This window comes from Micromys minutus (assembly GCF_963924665.1).
Source record: "Micromys minutus genome assembly, chromosome: 22".
Lineage (NCBI taxonomy): Eukaryota > Metazoa > Chordata > Mammalia > Rodentia > Muridae > Micromys > Micromys minutus.
The window spans coordinates 40,246,204-40,253,990 of record NC_137957.1 but is presented as its reverse complement, the minus strand read 5'-3'; the positions used below and the strand labels follow the sequence as shown (position 1 = coordinate 40,253,990).

The window sequence follows — 7,787 nt, the reverse complement described above, 5'->3', positions numbered from 1 at the left end:
CAAACACCAAGGATCTCACCGTAACTTTATCAAACCTGATGTTTGGTAATGGAACAAGACGAAATGCAACACTTAGAAACTCCATAATAGTCAACTTTATATGCACGCAGTGGTGAATACTAGGTTTTTTTAATTCAGAGGAGGTCTATAAAGCTCATGATATTGATTCAAGTTAGAATATGCCACATTTCTGTTTTCTAGAACACAATGGTGACAAATTTTATATATGGGCGAACATGATCGGGATTTGTATATGTAAAACGTCTCAATAAGACTTGTAGTTAATAAATGCTAGTGAAAACGTATAACGAATGCTTCAATGTATATACGTTTTTGAACAATGTAAATGTATACCCACACAGGAATTGTTTCAGGGTACTTCTCAGGAGAGGAAGTAGCTGACCGCAGATTCAGAGTATCTTAACCATTTCCTCGGTGTCTAAGCTCTAGATTATGTTCTATAAAAAGTTAAATTTTAAACATGAACAAAATTAATACGAACTGAAAAATATTTAAGCAGTGTTTACCTATTTCTACCTGGTTAAATGGGAAGAAACTGAAAAGCATAACCTTTAGTAAAAATGGACCTATAAAGTTGAAGATAAGTTTTATTTGGTGATTTCAAGGCAGGGTTTCTCTGTGTAGTCCTGGCTGTCCTAGAGTTCACTATGTAGACCAGACCCGAACTCAGATCTTTCTGCCTCCTCCTGAGAGTAGGCGTGTGCCACCACTGCCTGGCAGAATATTATTTTAATGATAGATTATTTTCTTAGAGGGAATTTTATTGTGTTAGTTTTCCTTTTAAAAAACTCAGCATTGTAGGTCCTGGGCTATGTCGACAATACAGAGAGCCCAGCACCCGGGAGGCAGAGGCAGGTAGGCCTCTGAGTTCCAGGCTAGCCTGGTCTACAGAATGAGTTAGTTCAAGGATAGCCACAGGGCTACACAGAGAAACCCTGTCTCAAAAACAAAGCAAAAACCCAGAACACAGTATTCACATGTGTCTAAGCAACAGTATTATTAAGCTCAGTAATGTAAACTAAAAGTAGTGTTCTAACAAGTTTTTTAATATACTTTTTTTTTATACCTTATAAAAGATCCTTCACTCATACACAGCATTACTGGGTACACAGAGAAGTGTTTTATTTTCCTGTGGAATTGAGCTAATCATCAAAAGCCTGGTATTGCAGACTATTAACCTCAATCAATCCATATGGATTGACCCAATGTGCAGTATATCTTAGTTTTTTTTCCCAGTAAAAGTCTAAAATTAAAACCAGAGAACTGACATAGAACGTACAAAGTCCAGAACTTTTTTCTCTGTGCCAGACCACAGAATCAACAAGTGTATTTTATGATCTTTGAAATTATCCTGCAATCTTTGTAACTGAAGAATTTGACTGTGATCTGCTTGTACTGTAGGAAACATTGGTGTTCTGAAATGGTTCAGTCACCAGGGCTAGAGAGTTCAGGATAACCGTTGTCCTGTTGGGTGAGACTACCAGGGTAAGCTAGGTTGATGGAGAAGGAGGTATCAAACTCTGATTTTATTTTTTAGTTCCCCCCCCTTTGGGCTTTTGCAGCAGAAAATTTCCAGGGAGTTTAACCCTTAGAGACAATAACACATTCTGTTTTTCCCACCATTCCACACACAAAGACTAAAACAGGGATTCACCTTTTCAATCTGATTTTTTTAATTTACAATTTATTTTTAAATTTAATTGATTTTTCTTCTTTATATTTTTGAGACAGATTTCTTTGTGTAGCCTTGGCTCTGCTAGAACTCATTCAGTAGACCAGAATGCCTGAACTCACAGAGATCTGCCTGCCTCTGCTTCCTGGGGGCTGGGATTGAAGGTGTGCCACCACATTCATTCTCATTCTTATATTTTAGTTTTTTCAAACAGGCTTTCTCTGTGTAATCGCCTTGGCTGTCCTGGAACTTGTTTTGCAGACCAGGCTGGCCTCAAACTCTCAGATACCTGCCTGTCTCTGCCTCCTGAGTGCTGTTTTTATTTTTGGTAGTTTTATTTGTGTGTGTCTTCTTGACATGTGTAGGTATGTGCTGGTTCCTGAGGAGCACAGGGGTACTCGAAGCTCCTCAATCTGGATCCACACGCAATTGTGAACAGCCTGACATGTGTGCTGGGAAGTGAATTTAGATCCTAGAATAGAAATGCACACTGCTCTCAACCACTGAGCCACCTTTCCAGTCCCAGAGGTGGTTTTAAACCCAGTAGCAATCTGTGATTCCCACAGAACTGCACTGCGGATATCTGAAATCGTTCCCTAAGCCAAAGCTTCACTTAGTCTGTTGGGTTGCCTCCCCCAACTTTTTTTTTTTTTTTTAAGTTCCCTAGACACTAGCAATAGGGGAATTCTTGAAGAAGCTAAATTTCTTAAGATTCCTGATTGTTAGGAGCAATGGGCGAAGGGTGGTGGCGGGCGGGTCCCAAGGCCTGGGGCTTTAGGAAGTGAGCGGCCTTGTCCCTGCCTGGCGCTGCTGCATCGCGGGAGGCGCATGGCCGGCATGGCGCTGGAGCGAGCATGGAAGCAGATCCTTGGTTCTACTTCCAGTACCTGCTGGTCACTGCGCTGTACATGCTGGAGCCCTGGGAGCGAACCGTGTTCAGTTCGATGCTGGTCTCTGTTGTGCGGATGGCGCTGTACCGGCTACGTCTGTATGCCCCAGCACATCAGGGCAATACTGCATTACTTTGAAATTGGACAGTGACGAGGATGTGACCAGGATCCAGAGGTTCCTGGGGAAGATCCACCTTGTGAAGTTGGGATGAGACCTCGCCAGATGTGAGATGTCTACGGATGTCAACATAACCAACCTTATAAATACAAAGACTGAACTTCATGAGTAGAACAGGAAACATCATCCTGACTCATGTGCTGTGTTCTTGCTTTGTGATTATAAAAGAGGCTCTTATAACAGTAGCTTTTATCTGTTTTAACATTGTAGCCATTTGTACTCTGATATCAGTATTTTCTTAACCTTTGTGACTGTTTCAATATTATCCAGTGAAAGCTTTTCCTAATGTAACTTTGAGTACATCTTAATTGCCTTCTATCTTTAAAACCTAAGGTCATTAGTTGGGCTTTACTGTTCTTGCTATGTATGGCATATACATCTGCCTGGATATATTTCTACTCTTGACCAAAGTTTTGTAAGAAACAATGTAGAATTTGGGGATGGAAGGGAGGATACTTTGAGAACTTACTTATGTAAGTATCTGCAAGCTTGACCTCGGAGGACCGGAGGACCGGAGGAAGCTCCCTAGACTCTTAAGAGCTTTTGCTCTAAAACTATTAAAGTGTTTCTTAGTAATGAAAAAGTAACGATCTTGCTAACATTAATACAAGGAACATTTCACCTTTTAGATATTAAATTCTCATGTGAACTTATTTCCAATCAACTTTGGCGGTTCCTGTGAGGATGGATGATCGGTCGTGATCTCGTGTGATGTTGAGGTATACAGTGGAGCTTTTCAGAGAAGGCATATCTGTTTCCTCTGAGGCGATATTGACAGTGTATAGGCTTAAGAGTTAATTTGATGATTGTCACAGGTGCTGTGATAAGATACAATGAGATGAATAATTCAGAGCATTGCCAAAAGAAATGTACACTTGATTAAAAACCCCTACACTTTGTATTTTTTAAAATGGTTTTTACTCCTTAGATGTAAAATGACTATTTTTTATGTAAACTCATTAAATTCGAAGAAAAATGAAAAAAAAAAAAAGAGACATGATTGTTGTCATCAGCTATCAAAACTTCTGCGTTTCTAGACTTTTCTCACCAAATGGTAATTGGAGATGCCCATGGGTATGCCTCCGGAACCTATCTTAGTGAGGAAAGTAAGTTTTGTTTTGAACTCTGTTGTAGAATTCCAAAGGAGAGATCACCTATCTTTCATATTCTATATAAGGTAAGGGCAGGAGGTTAGCCTAGTAAATCTGTTTCTAATTAGGACTTCCAAACCTACCTCTAAAAGCCATATGTTCAGCCCTGGTTATCCTGGAACTTGATTTATAGACTAAGCTGTCCTAGAACTCACAGAGATCCACCTGTCTCCTGAGTGCAGGGACTAAAGGTAAGCACCGCCACTACAGACACCCCTGCCCACCCCCATACTTCCAGCTTTTTCCTTCCTTCCTCCCTCCCTCCCTCCCTCCCTCCCTCCAGTTTTTCAAGATATAGTTTGTCTTTTGATGCCCTGGATGTCTGGGAACTTGTGCTGTAGAACAGGGACCTCTCTTTTAGAGACTGGGAGCTCCTGGCTTTCAGTTTCCCTGGAGCTTCCTATTAGTCTGTGCAAAGCCAGCATGAGTGATTTCAGAAGCCCCAGTGACTGTGTCTTACCACCAGCCTGCCCTGTATTCGGCCTCATCGCTTCAGTGGTTAGACTCTCAAGCTTCATCAATAATTGCTGCCCTTCTCAGTCTCTCTGTTTCAGGATCCCAATTGTTAACTACTAAACATTTGCTGTTTCCTAATTAAAACTTCAGCACATCTGGGAGGGGGTCACCTGTAATTCCAGCACTGAGGAGCCTGAGGCAGGAGGATGACAACTTAGATGTCAATTAGAGCTACATAGCGAGACCATGATGATGTAACAACAAAAGACTTAATATCTTATTACCTAAAATAGTAATATATATAAATGTAACAAATGATACCTAAAGCCTTGAGAATCAGTAGAAAAAATATTTTAATGAAAAGGTTTTTTAAAAAAAGCCAACGAGGTGGGTGAAGGGGATAACATTTCAAATGTAAATACAGAGAGTATCTAATAAAAATAAAATAAAATAAAAGCCAAGATCTGGTGCAATTATTTTGCCAGAAAACTTTTACTTATTTTCTGTTGATGTTGGTTGAACTGGTTCTGTGAATTCCATTTAACCATATTCCCATTTCTGATTCTTTATTTTTTCAATCATTTGGTTAACTGTCCCCTTTCTCATTAACTTGTGAATCCCTGTTTTACATGGGGTTGGTTGCAGATTTAAGGATATTACATTACTATCTCTAAGGGCTTATTTCTGCAACCAGGTTCCATCTCCCACCACCTTGAGAGCCTTCAGAGTCACCACAGACAGGCCCAAGCCTCAAAACTAGCCTGTGGGGACTTCCCATATTTAAACCATAACAAATACCTGTGACAACGTATCCATACGAGAAAATGCTTGCATGGCCATAAAAACATTGACATTTTATTTGAGAATATGTGCTAGGCAGTGGTGGGGCACATCTTTGGAAGGCAGAGTTAGGTGGATCTCTGTGAGTTTGAGGCCAGCCTGGTCGACAAGTGAGTTAGGATAGCCAAAGCTATACAAAGAGAAATTTTGCCTCAAAAAAACCAACCAAAACACACTCACACATACACACACAGAGGGGTGTGTGTGCGCGCCTGGTATAGCACTTCATGCCTTTAATATCAGCAGTAGGGAAAGAGAAGCTAGTGGATCTCTGTGAGCTTAAGGCCAGACTGAACTACATATTGAGTTCCAGGATAGCCAGAGCTACACAGTAAAACCCTGTCTCAGGAAAGGGAATGATAGCACTTTTGTTTATGTGTTTGTAATTTTCACACTTGGAAGACTAATTGTGAGTTCAAGGCCAGTCTAGGCTACATAGCCTGTATCAAGAGAATCAAGGGCTGGAGAGATGTCTCAGTGGTTAAGAACACTAACTGCTCTTCCAAAGGTCCTGAGTTCAATTCCCAGCAACTAGATGGTGGCTCACAACCATCTGTAATGTGATACCTTCAGTGGGTCAGTGTCTTTGCTCCCCATGCAGAACCAACATAAGTAAAGGTGGTAGCAGAGAACTGACTCCACAGAGTTTTCTCTGACCTCTCTGTGTCCTCCCACATCAGGCATGTGCATACACACAATATAAAACTATTCACGGACTGGAGGGACGGTTTGGCAATTAAGCCTGGAGTTCAGTTCCCAGCATCTATATCCAGCAGCTCACAACTGCCTGTCCCTGATTCATAGGGACCCGGTGGCCTCTTCTGGCCTCTCATGCACAAATCCACACAGACACACATTTAAAAAAATTAACATACATATGAAAACTTGATAGGCATTCTCTGAGGAAATGAGCCAGTTCAAGACAAATTAAAGTATGACAGCAGGTTCACTGGGGGCAGCAAGTTCACATAGATCAGTGAAGTCAACGTGCAGGGGGAGACGGGGAAGAGAGAGAAAGCACACAAGTGCAGAGAGAGAAAGAGGAGAGAGGGAGACAGACAGACAGACAGGAAGAGAGACAGGGAGGGCAGCCCCTGGGCTGGGAGATTCAGGGAAGAGGGCAGGTATGCAGGCCATGTCCTGTAACAGGTGGGGACTGAGGGACACTGGGAGAGCCTGGAGCCAGGTCTGGTTTGGTATGTCAAATATGCACTGTGGCTGCTTGTCCCTGTCTGAAACCCAGCATTAGTCATTTGCTGTCTGTCACCTTGACCTTAAACTGAGCAAACCAGCTTACGACTTGAACGGTTTGTGCTGGTTCCCACTTTCAGAGATTTCTCTCTCTGACTGGCTGGCGCCATCTCTCTTAGGCCTGTGATGAGGCAGAAACTTCACAGAAACACAGAGTGGAGGAAAACTCACTTCATGGCAGCCAAAAGCAGAGAGAGGAAGTCGGGAGGGACAACATACACCCTTCAGAGGGCTGGAGAGGGTTCACTGGCTAAGTGTATTTGCTGTTTTTGCAGAGGGCCTGGGCTCAATTCCCACCACCGGCACGGTAGCTTACAACTGTTCTTAACTGCAGTTTCAGGGCACCTCTTTTGATCTGAGGGTACCAGGAACAAATGTAACTCAAGGGTCTATATGCAAGCAAAGCATTCTTACACAAAATTTAAGAAACCACAAATCTAATATATATCAGTCTGCTAGGCCCTGCCACCTACTAACTCATTCAGTATGCTCCATGGATCAATCCCACTGACGAAGTTAGTGCTTTCAGTGGGGCCAGCAGTGGTGGACAGAGCTTCAAGCATATGGACCTTTGGAGAACACGTTGTCTCAGCACCGCAAGAAATACTAGATTAGGACTGACCCTAACATCCGCAGTACTTCCACTGAGGGAGCACCAAGATGGCCTGGCATGCTGCTGGGCAGTAGCGGTGCACGCCTTTAATCCCAGCACTCTGGAGGCAGAGGCAGGCAGATCTCTGTGAGTCCAAGGCCAGCCTGGTCTACAGAATGAGTTCCAGGGCAGTCCGAGCCTCAGAGACCCTGTCTTAAAAAGCAAAAACAAACAGACAAAAAAAGATAGCTTAGCAGGCTCCTGAGGACCTGCTTTTGATGCCTAGAACCCTCGAGATGGAAGGAGAGAGCTGCCTCAGCCCACGTCCTCTGACCTACACATATTCGCTCATGCACCTAAAAAAGTTCTACTGGGCAGTGAGACACAGGTGAACTATTTTCTTCCTTTTCTATATTTTCCAAGATTTCTGTGATCAACACATATGGATCTATATCATAAATAGTTTTCTTCTAAACTACTGTGAGAGGGCTGGTCAGCCGTCTTAAGGGGTACAGCACTTGCTGCCAAGCTGACAGCCCAAATTCGATCCCTGGGACTCCCATGGTACAAGGAGAGAACGGGTTTCCATAGGTTGCTTTTCACTTCCACACAGATGATGGGGCAAGCATGCCTCCCACCCTCAAACAAACAGTGAGATGTTAGTTAAGAAACACTAGTATGAGAGCTGAGTGTGGTAAAAGACATAATGGAGGATCAGCAGGAGGCTGAGTCGGGC

At 42.8% G+C, this 7,787-nt stretch overlaps 1 pseudogene across 1 annotated transcript; it reads left to right on the top strand.

The window, feature by feature from the left end:
* The first annotated feature begins 2,521 nt into the window (after positions 1 to 2,521).
* Positions 2,522 to 2,734, top strand: LOC308434872 (serine palmitoyltransferase small subunit A-like; annotated as a pseudogene). Its single transcript has one exon. The product of its transcript is annotated as a serine palmitoyltransferase small subunit A-like (transcript).
* The last annotated feature ends 5,053 nt before the right edge of the window (positions 2,735 to 7,787 follow it).